Source organism: Natator depressus, chromosome 4 (genome assembly GCF_965152275.1).
Source record: "Natator depressus isolate rNatDep1 chromosome 4, rNatDep2.hap1, whole genome shotgun sequence".
Taxonomy (NCBI): Eukaryota; Metazoa; Chordata; order Testudines; family Cheloniidae; genus Natator; species Natator depressus.
In genome coordinates this window covers 80,496,849-80,516,513 of record NC_134237.1, presented here as the reverse complement: position 1 = coordinate 80,516,513, position 19,665 = coordinate 80,496,849, and the positions used below count along the sequence as shown (strand labels likewise).

The 19,665-nt window shown below is 44.0% G+C and overlaps 1 protein-coding gene across 14 annotated transcripts in view; it reads left to right on the top strand.

The window, feature by feature from the left end:
• The window catches only part of SORBS2 (sorbin and SH3 domain containing 2), a 279,268-nt gene that overhangs the window by 159,350 nt on the left and 100,253 nt on the right, over positions 1-19,665 (top strand). Inside the window, exon 1 of one of the 14 annotated variants that reach the window (XM_074951280.1) lies at positions 13,614-13,705. The exons of the other annotated variants lie outside the window; for them this stretch is intronic. The gene's annotated coding sequence lies outside the window, so the exon portion shown is untranslated. Of the gene's footprint in view, positions 1-13,613; positions 13,706-19,665 lie in introns of those variants that run through there. 14 annotated transcript variants of the gene reach the window in all.

Sequence of the window (19,665 nt, the reverse complement as noted above, 5' to 3'; positions counted from 1 at the left end):
ATCACAGATGCAGAAGTGTCTACAAGAACAAGCTAGGTGTAGTACAAGTCTTTTATAATACATAGTACAGTATTGTCCTTTAACAAATAATAATAATTAATGATCAAATAGTAAGACCTACAGGATTTAGAATTCCCCATCCCAGTAATTGGTCATCTTCATGCCTGGGACACAGGCAGTTTTTCAGCAAGGCAGAATGACCATTTTTTCAGCATAGAATCACTGCGTCTTCACAGTAATGAAAAAAGTGAGGTGTGAATGCCAACATTTTTCTGTTCCATGATTCAGGTCAAAACTGTTGTTTTTTTCAGGATTTGGTAATTTGCCACACAAGTTCTAAAAATATGATTTTCTTTGCTGCCATATCCATGTGGGTATGAGGGAATTGCAGGCAATGTTAGATGCTTGGCTTTGAATGCATCACTCTCACTGCTCTTTTTAGGTAACCTATATGCCTACGATTGTGGTGGCTATGTGAATATGGACTGGATTGTTGGAAGGATATTAGCTTTCTTAAATTGAAGCATTAGGCTTCAACTTTGCCTCTTGGACTGAATGGGGTTAGGCTAGAAAGTGTTTGCTCTTAATAAGTAATAGGTATTAATTAGTACATTGAGTCACCAATACTTCGCTGCTGCAGCTACTGCTGATACCTTATTGCTGATACGTCTAACAGTGTCAGGCTCTGACTTAGTGATTTTTATCCAAGTGAGTAAGTACAGTTTAGGTGACACCAAAAATGAAGAAACAAGTCTGGGTCAATAAAGGAAATTGAGCCAGAGCTTTTACCAGCATCTGATATAGCTAAACCTTAGAACTGTAAGAGACAGGAAGGTGTTGAAAACTTTTATCAATTTTATAATCTATATCCAAAAATACCCTCACACAGTGGAATATGTGTCAGTGTGGACCATATGAATTATGCCCCTATACATTTTTCTTCTCACTGTTATATCGTAGTTGCTCCCACTGTTAAATATCTGATGCATCATATGTATTCATTTAGGTAAATTGAAGAGTCTCGCCTAAACTCAGCGTGCTCTTCAGACAATTAAAAAACATATTTACACTAGATAGTCTGTACCCAAGTGATCCATAATAATGTTTGTCCAAAATATAATCACAATTACCCATAATAACTCACCTGCTAAGCACAGTCAGAAAAGATGGACTTTGCAGCATGTCTGAAATTTTAGAATTTGTTCTGGGATTGTTGTTATACATGATGGGCTGACAAAGAATATCAACATAAAAAGCAGTATTCTTTTATATTGGTTTGATAATTCTACCTTCTTCCTTTTCTGCCTTCTCCTTGCTTCAGTGTGTAATGAGCATGGTCACATACTTACTCCTCATGAGATTTTTATTAGATTAATACAGTGATTCTCTAACTTATTTGATTTGATTAACTTATTCTCTTCTTCTTTGTGTCTGTAGTGTTTATGCACCCCCAAGCATAGCCCCAGTGTGGCCAGCAGCACCACAGAAGTAAGGGAGGCAATGTGAAAGTGACATTTGTCAATATCACTTTTCACAGAGGACTTAGTGTCCCATTGCCACCCTTACTTCTGCGCTACTGCTGCCACCCTGGGGCTGACAGCTAGAGCCCCGCTACCTCCAGGCTGCCTTTCAGTGAGGAATGGAGGGGTGAGGTGGGAGGAGAGCCCAGGCTGCCTCCAGGTGACAGGACTCCAGCTGTGAGCCCTGGGGCGGCAGGACTCCAGCTGTCCTCTTGCTCCCCGCCTCCCAGGTGTGCATGGCCCTTCTGCACGAGCCCCAGCCACTCAGGACTGACAGCCAGAGTTCTTTATTTAAAAAAAAAACAACCCACATAGCTTTTGGGATACCCACCCGATTGTTTGAGAACTGGTGGACTAATAAATTAATTAATTCCAAAGTCAGAAGGGACCACTTGATCATCTTGTCTGAGCTCCTGTATAACACAGGCCATAGAACTTACTCACAATAATTCCTAGAGCAGATCTTTTAGAAAAACATCCAATATTGATTTTAAAATTGTCAGTAATGGAGAATCCTCCCCAACCCTTGCATTGTGTTATGCCTGTCAGATTTCTCTGTCAGATTTAAGAGCCCATTACTAAATATTTGTTCCACATGTATATACTTACAGACTGTAATCAAGTCACCCCTTAACCATCTCTTTGTTAAGCTAAATAGATAGAGCTATAAGACATGTTTTCTAGTCTTTTAATCATTCTTGTGGCTCTTCTATGACACCTCTCCAATTCATCAAAATCCTTCTTGAACTGTGGGCACCAGAACTGAACACAGTATTCCAGGAGCTCTCACACCAAAGTACAGAGGTCAAATAATCTCTCTGTCCTGCTCAACATTCCCCTGTCTGTGCCTGCAAGGATTTCATTAGCTCTTTTGGCCACAGTATCACATTGGGAGCTTTTGTTCCAGCTGATTATCCACCATGATCCACAATTCTATTTCAGAGTTACTGTTTCCCTGGATAGAGTCCCCCATTCCTGTAATTATGGCTTACATTGTTCTTAGATAAATACATTTACATGTAGCCATATTAAAACGCATAATGTTTGCTTGCAACCAGTTTACCAGGTAATCCAGATTACTCTCTACAATGACCTGTGCTCTTCATTATTTATCACTCCCCCAGTTTGTGGGTGTGTAGTTGGACTCCGTAAGCTGTGTGAGTTTCACCAGCTGTATATATGGTACTGCTGTAGAACTGAGTCAAAAGCCAATGTGAGGGATAGTGTAGATCAGTCCCACTCCAGGATATGTTTTGGGAGGCAAGCTGACTTGGATTGCTATGGGAAATTGATGTTAAAAATATACTTATAAAACAATCTATTGGTAAAATCTTGACTCCATTAAAGTCAGTAACAAAACTCCCATTGACTTCAGTGGGGCTAGGATCTCACCCTATGCCTTTTACAACCAGATCCTATGGTGTTATTTTTCAGAGTAGCAGCCGTGTTAGTCTGTATCTGCAAAAAGAAAAGGAGGACTTGTGGCACCTTAGAGAGTAACAAATTTGGAGTAAATAAATTTGTTAGTCTCTAAGGTGCCACAAGTCCTCCTTTTCTTTTTATGGTGTTGTCACAAGTAAATGTCTGAGAGAGACAAAAACCCCATGCATATGCAGTGCAGCGACATCACTTTAAAAGTTCGATAGACTTGCAGGTTCTACAGGATTTTGAACCATAAAATGCACAAATTCCTTCATACATAGCTCATAGGTGCCATCTTGAAATGGCTTCTCACTGGATTAAGTCCACCTGACATGTTTTTGGAGCTTTTTGTGAGCACTTTTTGTGAGCACTAGCAATGTTCTACCATGAGGGAACACATCCTGTATAGCATTGCAAAATTCTACAGTTAGTCTTGTGCATGTGAAGGAGAGTAAAGTGGAGGTGGGCATGGGACTGGGGTAGTCAATATTTCCTAAGTGATGCCAAATGAGAGAGAGAGAGTGTAGAGTAAGTACTGAATATACGTGATGCCACATATGGAAAAGTATGATTGAGTGTAAATAAGAGACAGCCCCATGTTGTCCAAGAGTGATGCACAACAGCTTTGCTGTAAGCCAGAATATGTCAAAGTTTTCTTGTTATGTCTGAACTTTTATTCACACTTCATTTCAAGGCTCATTTGCTAGAATTTAAGAGCAAGCAGAAATGTGGTATGACTCACTGAATGACATTTTATAAACACACCTCCTCAGAGAAAGTTAAACCCCTCAAAAATATATAGCATATAACAAGCAAAGCATTCCATGTGGTGTAGTAGTGTTTTTTACATTCCTTACTGCCTTTGTCTGGTAGAATATTTTGAAAAATACTGCTGCTCCATAGGATACTGACAAAAAATCTAAGGGGAAAAACTGTTTAATCCATTTTAATAGGGAACTCAGAATTTCTGAAGACCTGACCTTTGTAGAGAAAGTACGTTACTTATGTCCAACTGTTTACAGGCTAACAGAGAGCAGCAGAGGGAGACAGAAAAAGAGGGTTTATGGTTAAGCATTGAGAGACATTGCTCCAGACTGACAAAGTGTTATGCGTCTCTCACCTGCAAATGTGAAAAGTGTATCCTTGAAGTCCTCAGTTTGTGCCTCAGTCCCTCATTGTTCTATAACTGGTTCAAAAGACTTAAGTGCATAGAGTATGATCTTCAAAAACGAGTTGTCTTATTTGTTTGAATCACACTGAGATCTAATCCCAATGTATAGCTGCATGCTTAATACCAGTGTCATGGTAGAATAAAAACTCTTGTGCCCTTCTTTTTCTGGTGAAAACATTTCAAAGCGTTATGTAAGTAGGAAAATGAACTTGGAATTCCTAAAAATGTTTCTATATAGTTTCAGAAAATGGAGACATTAATATTTGTTAACCACTGACAATGTAGCAAGCACTGTACAAGACAAGATAGACAGACAGACAGACAGACAGACACTGTAAGCCTGTAATCTCTTTGGGACAGGGACTGAGCAAAAAACAAAGGTAGAGTTATAGTATTTTATTCTCACAGTGTGAAGCTGAACAAATAATTTTATTAAGCCCTGTGGACTGCTCTGTCTCAACTCAGTTGCTTCCACTAACTCTACTAGTTCCCTGTTCCAGCAGCATCCTATCTGTGGCGGTTCAATGACAAGACAGAACACAGCTTTTAGCAAGCAAGCAGGCTGGTCTCTGCTAACGGGCTTTTCCCCGTCAGCTTTCCACCTTCCCCTTTATTCTCTCTCTCTCCCCCCGCGCATTACATTCTCCAACAGATAAAAGGAATACACTGGCTTTGTTTAACATTCTTATTTACCAATTTCTATCTACCGCATTCCTTGCTCTCGGGCCTTGAGCCCAGTCCTGAGAGGCTTCCCACGATACATATCATCTTGGCGAGATTCCAAGGTTGATGCCCTTGAAAGGAGCTGTGTGTGCACTACTCCTACACAACACTCCGGGTGTGCCCTGAATGTTGCCAAGCGCATAAACCTTTATGAATCCTACATCCCCTCCTTTTTTGTTTGTTTGTGCTCGGCCATCTCATGGTAGCCATCAATTTGCATTTGCAAGCTAATTAACTCCCGGACAGACAAGGTCATAACTCGTGGAGCCTGCCAGGGCGGGTCTCGACAAAGCCTTAACAAAAAGGAATACATTGTACACAGCAGCAGCAAAAAATAAGCTTAAAAAGGTAAAGTGTGATTGGCCTGGCCCCGATTAGCCATGCTAGAGTACTGGGAAGAGAGGTTCGAGTAAGCGGCGAGCATCATCTCATTCCCAATTTCCTCAGGGTGATGACATACTGGAATAAGGCACGTACCTAACAATTCTTCAGCTGCTACAAAATCAAATAAACAAAAGTGGGTAACATTTGCTATTGAAGCCAATCTTTCCCATAGGTTATATGTCATTCGGGCCTGTAACGGAGAAAGCGCTCCCGAATCAACCCCTCCAGGAAATAGCAGGCACAAAAGGCATACAATCAGTACAGAATTAGCAGTAATTTGGGCGAGAATTGCCACAAACAAAGTCTCAAGAGTCTCTGGCTGTTGGTTTGCTGCCAGTCTTCGTTGAGCCGCGGCGACCAATGCTTTTACTGCTCCCCATGTCACGGGCTGGCTTGGGACGCTACGCCTCTTCTGTTTCCGTCCCGCCGTTGTCGACCCGGGAGGCACCGCGGTCTCCTCCAAGGTCAGCTGAAAATCCGGTATGGGGTTCGACAGCCCTGGTGCCACGCCATGCTGTTTCAGTGCCGGTCGCACACACCAGGCCGGAGCCCACAACGGTCCTGCAGGGAGAAACACAGCAGCATATCCCCGACCCCAAGTGATTAAAGGCACTGGGCCCAACCATTGCGGATCGGGCAGCTGATGGTAATAGACACGCGGTCCTTCCATTTGTGAAAATGCCGATCCGCGGGGGTCTGCTGATCTGCGTTCAGCGTTAAATTATTTAAAGTAAACAAAAGGATATGCAATTGTTGCTGAATGTCTCCTAAGATTCGGAGACGCAGCTCCCCTTGTTTTAATTGTTTGTCGAGCAAGATTTTTAGCATGCGATTTGCACGTTCAACAATAGCTTGGCCTGTGGAATTATAAGGGATCCCGTGTTTGAGACGGATGTCCCATTGGGCACAAAAGATGAAAAGTGCTGTGGAGCAATAGGCTGGGGCATTATCCATTTTTATCTGGCTCGGGTGACCCATAACAGCAAAACAGGCTAGCAAATGGTGAATAACTTTGGGAGTGGCTTCCCCACGCTGTGGGGTCGCCCAAAGGAATCCCAAATAGGTATCAATGAAAACATGTAAAAACGAATAGGGGTGGAATTGTGGCACGTGAGTGACGTCCATTTGCCACAGCTGATTCGCTGCGGTACCTCTAGGGTTAACGGCATAAAAAAAGGTAGGGGCAGCAGCGGCACAGTGGGGGCAGGAATAAACAATAGAACGTGCATGATCAGCAGGAATATGAAACTGCCGGGCCAAAACAGAGGCAGACTGATGAAAAAAGGAATGGCTTTCAATGGGGTCAGAAAAAAGGGAATTTACCTGACCACGTAACGCGCGATCGGCGCGCGCATTGCCTTCAATGAGTAGCCCAGGCAGAGGGGTATGACTGCAAATATGAGCAACAAAATAAGGGAAATTACGAGTGGTGATGAAATACTGTAAGGACAAAAACAGGCGAAGAAGGTCCGCATCGACCTGAGGGGTAATGAGGGCAAGGGGTAAATGATCAATTACCTGATAAACATAATGCATGTCCATGATCAAATTAAAGGGACAATCAGCAAAAAATTGAAAGGCCAAAATAACAGCAGCTAATTCCAAGGACTAGTAAAGCTCTCCAAGCGCTGTGCATGCAAATATTGTTGTACAAGTGAATGAAGCGCTTTCAGCTTTTCTAGAGGGAGCGGCCACTGGTCAATCCATACGGGCTCTAAGGATTGCCATACCAATGGTAATGCGGATGGCAAGGTGGGTGAGGGAGGATTTTGGGCCATTATATATTAATATCGAGGGTGGTGTCCAGCTTTGTAAGTAAATCGCGGCCCCAAATATTGAGGTGGACAGGGAGTACAAAAGGGCGGATTGTAGCAAGGGCACAGCCTCCTGGTTTAGAGACCATGACCCAAGACAAACTTTGGCGCCCAGGTTTGCTATCCCCGATCCCCCACAACTCTTTAGAAGGAACTGTTGGCCAACCGACCGGCCACTCCGGATCACGAATCACCGTAACGTCAGCTCCAGTGTCCACCAACCCTGTAAAAGGAACATTATTTAAGAGAAGTGTTAACTGAGGTTTCGAGGGGCAGACCGACATTGTCAGAGCAACAAGTGGAGAGGACGTATTGTGAGACGGCGACTGAGACAGCGTCGATCCAAAGCCGTTCCCGCCCCGGGTTCGATCCTCTGCGGCTGGCACCTGATAGGGGACTAAAATCAATTGTGCAATTGACCGTCCACGCGGGAGCGATTGCGGAAGATGGGTCCACACCTGAACCTTAATAACACCAGTGTAATCAGCATCGATGACTCCTGGGATGACAAAAAAACCCTGTTTCCCAGCGTGTGAGCGAGGGAGAACCAGACCCACAAATCCGGCAGGGAGAGGTCCCGTCACCTGTGTAGGTATGGCGCAAACCTCCCCTGGCAACTGAAAATCAGCGTCCTCCTGCATAATCAAATCAAGCCCTGTACTTCCGGCAGTCGCCGCCCTCATGGAATCTATGGATTGTAAGGCAGAGGAACAGTTGTCTGAGTGGGAAACACCCCCGTTTGGCCCTGGGCTCGGGGGGGACCCGTCGTGCGGTTTCCCGACCCGCTACGACACTGATTAGCCCAGTGATAGCCCTTCCGACACTTGGGGCACTTCTTTGAGGGGCGGGCGGGCGCCGTCGATGAGCGGCACTCCCTCTGAAAGTGACCCTCCTTACCACAGCGGTAACAACGCTTCCCCTCCTTCCCGGTTTTTCGCAGGGCGGCAGCCAGAACTCCAGCTTTATGGGCTTGGGTTCCGATGTTTTGGCACACCCGCAGCATGTCCGACAGCTCTAGAATTCCAGAGGCTTGTGCAGCCTGGAGAGCACGGCGGCAATCCTCGTTCGCATTTTCAACCGCCATTTTTAACAGGATCTCCTGAGCTGCCGCAGGGTTATCCACCTGTCGGAGGATAGCCTCCTGCAATCTGTTGGTAAAATCCATAAAGGACTCTGATGCACCCTGACGGATACTGGCAAAGCTTTTAGTAGGCCTGCCCGAATCCGGGACCTTCCGGAAAGCATGCTGGGCGCAGGCGGAAATAATGGGGAAGACGGCCTGAGGGAGTTGAGACTGTAGCTGAACAGTAGCAAACTGTCCCTCCCCTGCCAAGTGCTCATAAATGACACCTTGCTCTCTATATACCTGGGCTTGGCGTTCCGCCATCTGCCGATACTCACTAAGCCAAATAACATACTGACTAGGTGTCAGCATCATGCGCAACAGCGCCTTCCAATCTTCAGGGATCAGGGTGTACCCAGTACCTATCCCTTCAATGAGACCACGCACATACGTGCTAGTCAGGCCGAACTCGCGAATTGCTTTCTTTACCTCTCTGATCACCGAGTAAGGCAAACTGACCCAGTCTGCAACCTGGTTGCCCTGGCCATCATCCTGCCAGGTCACAGGACAAACTGAGACCAGATCAGCCAGCTCCTCTGCTGCAAGATCTGAGCGAGTCTTCGCTGCGTGAACCATTTGTTGCACCAGCGAAAGCCTCTGAGCAGACGCAGACGACCCCCCGGGGGGCCCCGGAGCATGGGGCCCCACGGGCGGAGGGCGATCACACACCGGCTCCGGTGGGGAAGGCCAGGGAGGCAGTGGTAATAGAGGCACTGGGGGCGAAGCAGGGGGAGGGATGGTTGCAGGAGCAGACAGGGGTGGCGGGATCGGCAGCCCCTCTGTTGGCGCGGGAGAGGGTCTTTCTGAGGTGACACACCGTGTTGCATCGGTAGGAGTGGGGGTGGCTGCAGGAGCGGACGGGCGTGGCGAGATCACCAGCCTCGCAAGGGAGGGCCTGTCCGAGGCGACACGCTGTATCACGTCGCGGCAGAGGTGCCAGGCATGTAAAGCCTGCACGGACGCCCGAGGCTCTTTGTGCAATGTCTGGCCCAACCGCTCCCAGTCCGCTAGCTTAAGGGTTCCGGCTTCAGGGTACCACGGGCATTGGGCACTCACCTCCTGTAGCAGGAGAGTGAGTTCTCGAGTGGGGCAGTCATGCTGAGCCTTACGCAGCAAATACTGTAGCTCATTGCGGTGTTGCACTTGCAAAGCAGAGAGGGAGCTTCCCATACTTACCACAACGAAAAATACTCACTGGGATCCACGAAGCGGATGAGTGACGCGTCTGAAACCCTTGCCGGGCGAGGTGAGTGCTGAGGGCCCCACGTTTGGGCGCCAGTTGTGGCGGTTCAATGACAAGACAGAACACAGCTTTTAGCAAGCAAGCAGGCTGGTCTCTGCTAACGGGCTTTTCCCCGTCAGCTTTCCACCTTCCCCTTTATTCTCTCTCTCTCCCCCCGCGCATTACATTCTCCAACAGATAAAAGGAATACACTGGCTTTGTTTAACATTCTTATTTACCAATTTCTATCTACCGCATTCCTTGCTCTCGGGCCTTGAGCCCAGTCCTGAGAGGCTTCCCACGATACATATCATCTTGGCGAGATTCCAAGGTTGATGCCCTTGAAAGGAGCTGTGTGTGCACTACTCCTACACAACACTCCGGGTGTGCCCTGAATGTTGCCAAGCGCATAAACCTTTATGAATCCTACACCTATCAATAACAATGACTCCAGGGAACATGGGCCTTCTGACTCCAGTTCCACTGATAATGATACAACTTCCCTATTTTACAAACATTTTAATAAAAACATTAAAAACAAATAATTGAGGCCCAGATCCCCATCCCAAGTCCCTTTGGCTAGAGGTTACTAGCACAGAGCCAAGTTGAAGTCTTGTCTTTACCCCCGGACTCTGCTGGTTACGTAGTTTGGGGGGGAGGGATAGCTCAGTGGTTTGAGCATTGGCCTGCTAAACCCAAGGTTGTGAATTCAATCCTTGAGGGGGCCATTTAGGGATCTGGGGCAAAAATTGGGGATTGGTCCTGCTTTGAGCAGGGGGTTGGACTACATGACCTCCTGAGGTCCCTTCCAACCCTGAGATTCTATGATTCTTGAAGACAATTTGGTCTCCTCAACAGGCTACACACCAGGAGTTATTTATCTATGAGACTAGCAAACCAGCTCTCTGTGCAGTTTCCTGCCTTACTTTGGGGTTGGCCTACAGATGGTTATCTGACTCTCCATTCTTTGATGATCTCTCTATCTCTGCAAGCTTTCTCTGGATGTTGTCTACTGGCTCATAGTGCCTCCTGTTCTTTCAGATCACTTTTCCCTCTTGGGTAGTCACCTCGTATTACCTGCGTGCCACTGCACCCTTTAGTTCACTCCTTCTAGTGTCTGTAATGGCTGGACCCTCACAGGAATACCTGTTTCCAGGGTCAGTAGGTCCTTGGTTGACCTGTTGTACTCTACTGCCTGCTTTCTCTGATTGGTGGCCATCTCCTCTCAGCGTTATCTCCAGCCTTCTGGCTGCAAAGGGTTTCCCCTCATGGGTAGCAGGGTTTTTGTCGTTCATCCCACCAGTGCCTGCCTTGGACTGTTTTGGCATCCCTGTGATGGCGTTTTCCTCTTTGCCAAAAATGCTAACACAGCATCTGAGCCAGCCTTGTGTTACAGTCTCTTGGAGGTTTCCACAGCTGAATCCACCTTACCATTACTCTGTGCTGGGGAGGGAGGTATGGTGGTCAAACTTCCATTTTCTGTGCAAATTCCTTGAAATTGGTGTCTGTTGTTGGGGAATACAGTGTCTGCGATGCCATGTCTAGCAAACTGGACTTTCAGTTTGCCAATCACTGACTTGTTTCTTGTATCAGGCAGGACATCCACCTCCCAAAAATTTGATTAGTTGCCCACTGTAATCAGGTATTGCTTTTCACTGAAGGTAAATAAGTCTGCTCCAACCTTTCCCATGCTTGGGTGGGTAGGTCACATGATAAGTGGCTTTCTGCTGGTGTATCACAGGAACAGACTTGTGTATTCAGTACCAGCCTGTAAACACACACTTCAACCCTTATAAGACAGCTGTCAGTGCCCAAGTGAAGGCATGTCTTTTTTGCATGACATCCTTACATAATGAGGTGAGGACAACTGTTCTCTGTCCTTGGGAAATGATTCTATCCTGCACACTCAGCTCATCTTTAATTTGAAAATATAGTCCTGCTCCTACTGGTACTTGGCTTTTGTCTTCTGGCCACCCTGCTGATATTGCTCTCTTGACAGTCTGTAGTTGGATGTCCTTTTCCATAGGCTCTTGGATTTCCATGAGCTTTCTTGTTGAAACTGGGAGATAGTGCACTATGTTAATGGTTTAAAAGTCCTGATCACCTTCCTCCAACTCGCTGATGCTGGGTATATGTGCCTTGCTCAGGGTGTCAGCTAACAGCAGTAATCATCCTGGACAATATCTGATCTCTACCCAGTAGCACTGGAGATGTAGCAACATGTGCTGCAATCTCTTTGGAGCACTAAGATGGGGCTTTTCCATGATTTTCTCTAGGGGTTTGTGGTCTGATTGCACTGAATGGCCATAGGTGTATGGATGGAATTGCTCCTCTCAAAATACCATAGCCAGAAACTCTTTTTCTAGTTGTGTGTACCCCTGTTTGGTCTCTGATGGGGCTCTGCTGGCATAAGTGACCAGTTGCACCTGCAGAAGAACTGCATCCACTCCTGTCTCTGATGCCTCACAGTGGAGTGTCAGTCACTCTGCTGGCTGGTGGTGCTTCAGGACAGGGGCATCCCTTATCATTTATTTCAGCATATCAGATGCTTGTTTGTTGAGGACTTTCCCGGCACCATTCAGCATCCTGCCTTGTGAGCTGTTTTGGATTCTGCTACTACAGCCAGGTGTGGACAGAATTTGGACAGAAAATTTATCATTCCTCTGCAGCGTTGAACCCCTTCCACATCCACTAATGCTGGCATGTCTTTGGCTGCCTTGATCTTGTTGGGATCTGCTTTCATTCCTCTGCTGTGAGTAGATGTCCAATATATGTCACCTTGCACTATTTGAGTTGCAACTATTTGAGTTGCATTTTTTCTGGGTTGAGTTTTGTGTTCTTGCCTCTGCATCTCTCTAGAAAAGCTTGTAGTTTTCTCTCATGGTCCTGTTCAGCTTTTGTATCATTGCTTCCTTCACCTACAATGAGGTTATCATCTGCAGTTATTTTCAGACCAGGCAGTCCTTCCAGAACTTGGGTGAGTCGTCTTTGGAACATGTCTAGTCCTGGGCTTATGCCCATTGGTATGCACAACTATCTGTAGGGACCAAATGGTGTTTGCAGAGGTTGTCAACAGGCTGGACTGTTCCCGGGCTTATCTGCCAAAACCTGCTCCTCACATCACAAAGTAAAGATCTATACTTTGGAAAGTTCTGGCAAGATGTCATCAATTGTGGGCAGTGGATCTTTTCAGTGCCTGGTTCAGTTGGCTTTGGGTCTATGCAAATGTGTAATTTGCTTGATGACTTCTTTACCACCTGCTTATCCAGGGAGTATTGGCCTCTACAGGTGCTACAATACCCCTGCTCTGCAGACTTTTGAGCTCCTTGCATACTGGATTATGTAGTGACACTGGAATTTTCCTTCGTGGTATGCACTCGGGCTCTACTGTGAGGTCTACTTCCAGTTGCAGCTGTCCTTTGAGGCAACTGTCACCTTTGAAAACGTCCCCATGTGCTTTTAAAATTGTCTCGATTTGTCCATGGGACTCCCTTTTTTTGCTTCTTGTACTGCAACAATAAAATTCTGACACTGCACACTGATCCGATCCATGGCCTGTATGGCTGTATTCCCCAAGAGTGGTCTGTGGTATTTACCATCCAGCACTACAAACTTCAGGGTATCATCTGTTATTTGTGGGATAGTTACTAGGAAGCCACATTTTCCTGTGGACTGCATTATGTTCATTGTACGTTATTAAATCACACCAGCTCTTTGTAATGGGTGTGTTTGAGTCCAGTTCACCCCCAAGGAATCACATTGCAAAAAGCCCCACTATCCAGCTAAAATAACACAGTTATTTTCCCTGTTAACATTGTTGCGTGCATGAAGGATAGTTTTGTCTCTTGCTTTCCTGTGCCAGCAGCCTGAACCTGTTATGCTCTCGGACGCAAGGAGAGAGTCACGATGTCATCACTGCTGTCTGCTGTGCCGTCTCCCTCTTGTAGACGTCTGACTGCATTTTTTTGAGCCCTTCCTTTGCTTTTACTCACACCACTGAAATGGTTCAACTTGCCACATTCCTTGCAATGCTCTCCTAGTGCAGGGCACATCTTGTTTGCCTGCTCATCCTGTCTCCCACAGTAAATGCATCTCACTATGTGTATGGAAGCCTGGGCACATGCTCTCCTTTGCTGTTGTCTCACTGTATGTACTTCTGGGGATGCTGTGTCTCCCAGTGCTTTCATCCTTCCTCTTGAGGCTTTCGCTGCATGTCCCATGTCTAAGCAATCTATCTAATGTGAGATTGCCTTCCTGGAGCAGCTCTGAAGAGCCAGTCGTGAACTTCAGAGTGCAGCAGACTTCTCTGCCTTGGTCCCCAATAAGGTAAAATGACAATTTTACTTTCCTGCCCTTGTTGTCATCCTGCATGGCCAGCTCTATGTACAGCACAAAGTCCTCCTTCCACTAGGTCCATCCCTGGGCTGTTCTGTATCTGCAAAATCTGGGGCTTGTGGGGGCTTCAGACCTAGTTTTATGGCTCACACAGCCACCTGCTGCCCTTCAGCAAACTCACAGTTCAACTGCTGCCACCATATTTGATTCGTAAAGAGTGAAGCTAAATGCAGATTAAGTTGAATGCATGAAACTTTATTAAACCTTGTACACTATTCTGTCCATATGGCCGAGTTGCTTCCATCATAGCATCCAGTGTTCCCCGTTCCATGGGTGTCCCTTCAGTAACAGTTCCTCCAGGAAACATGGGCTTTCAGACTCCAGTTCCACTGATCATGATACAGATAAGAAGCTCAGGGGAGAGAACAACTACGATGACTTTATTATTACTTATCATAGTTAATTATAAAATATTATTAGTACTAATTTTTTACTCTTTCCTTGTGGGCCTCATGGAGGAAGTGAATCTTTAGGATGGATCAGAGGAAAGGAAGGTTAACTTGACAGAGCAGAATTGGGAGGCAATGCCACAGCGGGTGTGGTGTGGAAGGGAGCCTGGAGACAGCTAAGGGAAAAGCAGAGTAACGACGTTAGGGCTGGCATCCTTAGCAGAGCACTGGAGGCAAGGATGAAATTTTACTGTAGTTTATTTGTTCAGGAAAGCACATCTTAAACTGGTCTTATAATTTCAGATAGAATATACTTTTTAAACCATATATGCAGCTAAGTTAACAAGGCATAATGAGATCAAATCTGTGGCCAACACCATACGATAAGCCATTGGCTCAGCTAGAATTATGATCTAGACTCCCAGTCGGTTGCTCTTGCTAATAAACTATATAGCCACAGATGCCAGAGCACATAATTCCTTAACTGATATTTTAGTATATTTATTTGCGTCCTTGTCATTGCAGTAGTGTTATTGGTAACTATGAAATGCAGACTTGGTTAACGTTGTTGCTGCCTGTAAAGGTTATGATTAAATACCATCTGTCTCTCTCCTGGAAAGGGCGTTAGATGATGACTATAGCATTTTGTGAATTTCTATGTTGTAGCACAGGGAAGTACAATTTTCAGTTTTATATTGATCTACATTGATTTACATTTTTGTAGACATATTTGATTACCAGGCTAGACAGCCAGAAAATGTTTGGTGCTAACCAAAGGCAAAGGGCAAATAGAGTGAAGGTGAAATATTAGCTTAAGCAGTGCTACTTCCCCAAAGGCCCTTGTTCTACTTTGTTACTGGGCAAGCAAAGGAGTGCTACACCCACAAGTAAAAGAAGAAAATAAAAGGATCTCAAACTTAATATTTTGGGAGGGTTGGGGGGAGTCAGCAAGGTGAATCTGTGCACGGACAAAGGTATGAATGTGTGTGTGTGTACACAAGTATCTATAAGGGTATGTGAATATACATGTCCAGGGAGGGGGTCTAAGGGCACATGTGCGCATGGAGGGCATGTGGAGAGTGCATGCATGCCAATAGTTTGCATATATATGTGTGCATATGCATGGAGGTGTGGAGGCTGTAGTTCAGGTGTGTGCATATGAATGGATGTGTTCATAAAATATGTGTGTGCACATGCATGCATAGTTTCTATCTTTCTGGGCAGCCACTTTCCTGTGTCTTCGTTGTATATGTGATTACCCTTTTCTTTGCGTTGTTAGGCCCCATCAGGCCTCCCTTTGTGAAGTGCAGAGACACAGCAGGTTTACAAGCTGAGGGCCCTTACCACAATGTAACGTGAACATGGGTTAGGCAAATTTATGCTGGAAATAACATGTACATTTTTAACAGTAGGCATAATTAGCCATTGGGACAACCTAGGGTGGATATCTCATCACTTCAAGTCTTTAAATCAAAATCCTGTATATCTACGATACTTATCTGGCCCCATCACCGTAATATCTGGCCACTTCATAGTCCTTAATATATTTCTCCTCACAGCACCCTGGTGAGTTAGGGAAGTGCGTCTGTCCCTATTTTACTGAGGCGCAACAAGAATAAGTGACTTGCCCAAGATCACACAGGAAGTCTCTGGTCAAGAAAGGAGCTGAGCCCAGGTTTTCTGAGGCCCACCCACTTCACCGTCCTTCCTCTTGTAAAAAAAATTGTCTTCTAAAAGATAAGATAGAGCTTATCCAGAAGTTATGGGCTTGATGCAGAAACTATTGGGCAAAATTCTATGGCCTCTGTTCTGTAGGAAGTCAAATTAGATGATCATAGTGGTCCCTTCTGGCCTTAAAATCTGTGAATCTATGGCTCAAAAATAAATAAATGCTTACTTAGCTTTTTAAAAGATACATTTTTTAAAAGAGTTTTATTTCCCTGCAGGTATTTTGTTTAATTTTTAACTCAGCAAAGCAAATGATAAGGAGAATGGAGGAGAGGGATGGAGGCAAGTGATAGTTCATCTGCTTTTGAGCAGCTTTCGTAAAAGGGCCATACATCCTGTGAGCTTGTAAAGCCCTGGCAAAGACAGCTAGCAGCCTTCAGAGCTCTAAAATCTTGGCTTATCACAGGCTCCGAGCACCAGTGCTCAAAGTTCAGTATTAGCTGTTTGTGGGATTGATGCTATCTGATGCAAGCCAAAGAGCTACCTAAGGGCCACTTCGGGGACAAAAATCAGATGCTGGATGAAGCTCGTTTTCAGGACTGAAATAAGGCAAATGTAGAGACCCAAAGCCTAAACTATTTCTTCCGTGTTTAGTTTTCTTTTATTTGGTCTGCATTTTCCCTATTCATTTGGAAAACCTGATAAAACACCACAGTTCAAGAAGTGTACATCTAACTTCTCAGCTACATTATTCCTCAGAACATGTGCATCTAGAAGAGAGTTCCAAAGAAGCAACAGGCTGAAATTCCTGTAATTCTCACCATCTGAACAATTTAATCGTATATGGCATCATGCATAGAAAGCATTACAAATCCTTTTGTATGAGAGAGATGAAGGGAAGCTAGAGAGTGACACAAAGAATGTGGCACAATGGAGGAGAGTGTTTCATTCATTGAGACTCCTGGAAGTGAAGACTCGCAAGAAATTGAATTAGAATTCCATGCTAAACTACTGGCTTCAGTTCAGTTAAACTAGCCCAGAAGGAGGCTTGATGACTAAACTGGGACTTTAGGATGATACAATGTCTGCAGAGAAGATTTAACATTTTAAATTTTTTTCTTCAGTATCATGTCTTAACAGGCTGACAAAGCACATGCTATGTATAATAGAGCTAGTCAGAAAATGAGTATCTTTCCTATGGAAAATTACAATTATTTGGCAAAAAATTGAAAATGGAAATATTTTGCTTTGGAAATGCTGCTGCAGTGATTTATGAGAGCTGTGGTTTGAGTGCTTCATGCTCCCAATCTCCACTGTAGGCTGGTAAATGGTAACACTATATTTCTCCTGATGCACCATAGTCTCCCCCTCTTGGAGAAGGAAGGTGGTGCAGTGTTTGGAGTCCCTGGCCATGGTGCAGCATGGGAGATGTAGTCAGCTGAACTGTTAACTCTCATGAGGCACTGCAGCATTAATTCCAAATCAAAATAGTTCAGGTTTTGGACAAATTTTTTAATTACAAAAATCAATGGAAATCAAACAAAAAATCCATTAGGTTAAAAACCTAATTTTCTGTTGAAAACCAGTTTTAACAGAAAATTTTCTACCAGTCCTAAGGTATACATTTTCCACTGGGTATCAGGATCACACAAGCAATATTTCACTATTATTGCAGTAGTAAATTCGGCAGGGAATAACTGGCCGTTTCACACAGCTCTGACTGCTGCTCCTGAATATGATTAGATGTTTGTGTGGAGAATGATCCCTTCAAAAGCATGCATGACATTAATAATAGTAATTCCTAGCTTTTGTGTAGTGCTTGTAATGAGTAGATCTCCAACCGCTTCATAATCAGTAATTTTTAAGAATTCCAATTACAGTAAAATAGATTAAAATAACTGTTTTATTACAATGAAACTGCCAATCAGATTTTGCTTTTTAAAATGCATTTAATTGCAGATGGCAACACTTACCTTGATGTTTACCAGCAATTCTGCAAAAAATCATTCAAATATAATGTCTCTCCAAAGTTTTCAAAATTGGATGCCTAAAATCATATTTAGATCCCTAAATAACTTAACTTGATTTTCAGAGGTGCTTAACACGCAATTCTCATTTAGTTTAGGTATCCAAATGTGGATTTAGGAGCATATCTTTCAGCAGTCAAGTTTTAAAATGTTGGCCTCAGTTTTTAACAATTAAAAATAAGAGGTATTTTTACCCATTTGTAAGAGTAGGGGTGTAACTTTATTTTTGTGTACTATCCTGTCTTACAAATTAACAGAATGAGTTCATTTTATTTATCTTTGAATCTTCTCATTTGTCTCTTGACTGTTGAAGCAAGGCCAGCAATTTGGTGTCATTATTAAACTTGCACCATACAAAAAACCTCATTTTGAAATACCAGGTGACTGTCTTCAAAGAGCATACTGTAGTTAACATCTGCCTATTTTATATTAATTATAGAAATGCTATCGATTTCATGCCTGACATTTTGCTATATATTACTCTTATATCGAAGATGATCTGCTGTAGCCATTTAGAGTGAGCACATGAAAACAAAAGTAAAAAACACTTTATTTGGGACTTTTAATGGGGAGGTGGAGGAATATGTTAACATTTCTTTTTCCTTCACAAGTAGCAGTAGTGTGAAGATCACATTTAGTAGCTCCACAACCCACGATAGTTATCTCGTTCTGCTCACACACGGTTTTTCAACATCTATAACTTCCATATTCAAAATACCTGCCCAGTGATAGACCCAACTGAACTTCTTCTCATACTTCTTGGATATGGCCATAATGGGCCTGATCCATAGTCCAAATCAATAAATCAGTATTTACAAATTTCCTGAAGTATTGTCCCCAACATGGTACTTTGGGGAGCATGTCCACAAGTTATGAAGGATCAGAAAAAGATGACAATGTGCTTTGGGTAGGTAGTAGTCTGGGTAGTTAAAATACTTAGAGTTTACCAACACTCCATGTTGAGGGGTAATCATGACTTTTAGAAATTGTTTGGTCCATCTTCAAAAATAATGTTTTTTTTTATATCAGCTGAGACACATTTGAAAAGGAAGAAGGGTAATGGCTTTCCCCATGACATGAACTCTAGTACTGATCAGAACATTAACGTTTTCACTCACAGAGTTGAGAAACTTCACAATGGGAGAATTCACTAAAGAGCAGTACTTAGAATTCCAAGGCTCCTTCTGCACCCAATGGTGTTAAATTGACACCGTTACGTTCTTTGATAGCATAGTCATATTTACATTTTTGTTTCATGAAATCTATGATCATTTGTCAGACATTTTACCTCTTTTGGACTGATTTCATCTTCTCTCTGGATGCACCCTCAATGTCTTTCCTTGTGTTGTCCACTTCCGACCTCTCCTTTTCTCAGGCATGCTTGTAGTGATCCCAGCTGGGAGTCCGAAGACTTGCTAGATTGATTAGTACCCAAAGTTGCCTTTATCGCCTATACAGTAATGTAGACCTTTTAGTTCACAAAGACATTTAACCATTTCTTTTGCTTTGGCTGCTTAGAGGACACCTAATCTCATGGACCTTAGGGCTCCCTGTTTTCAGGGCCTTATGATTTATTACTTGTGCTATCTAAATTTTCTGAAGGGTCTTGAATTGACCTGCCCGGTATTCATCAGCACTAATGATGGATCTGTCTTTCCATTATTACCTTTGTATCCAACAGTGCATGGAGAAAGTTATGTAAACACATTAATGAAATCATTATATATCTTAAACACCTGAAATTTTTCTGCTGTGTAACATATTGTTTCAGGTTTGCTTGTGAATGTTTTTATTGGGACAGGGTGTT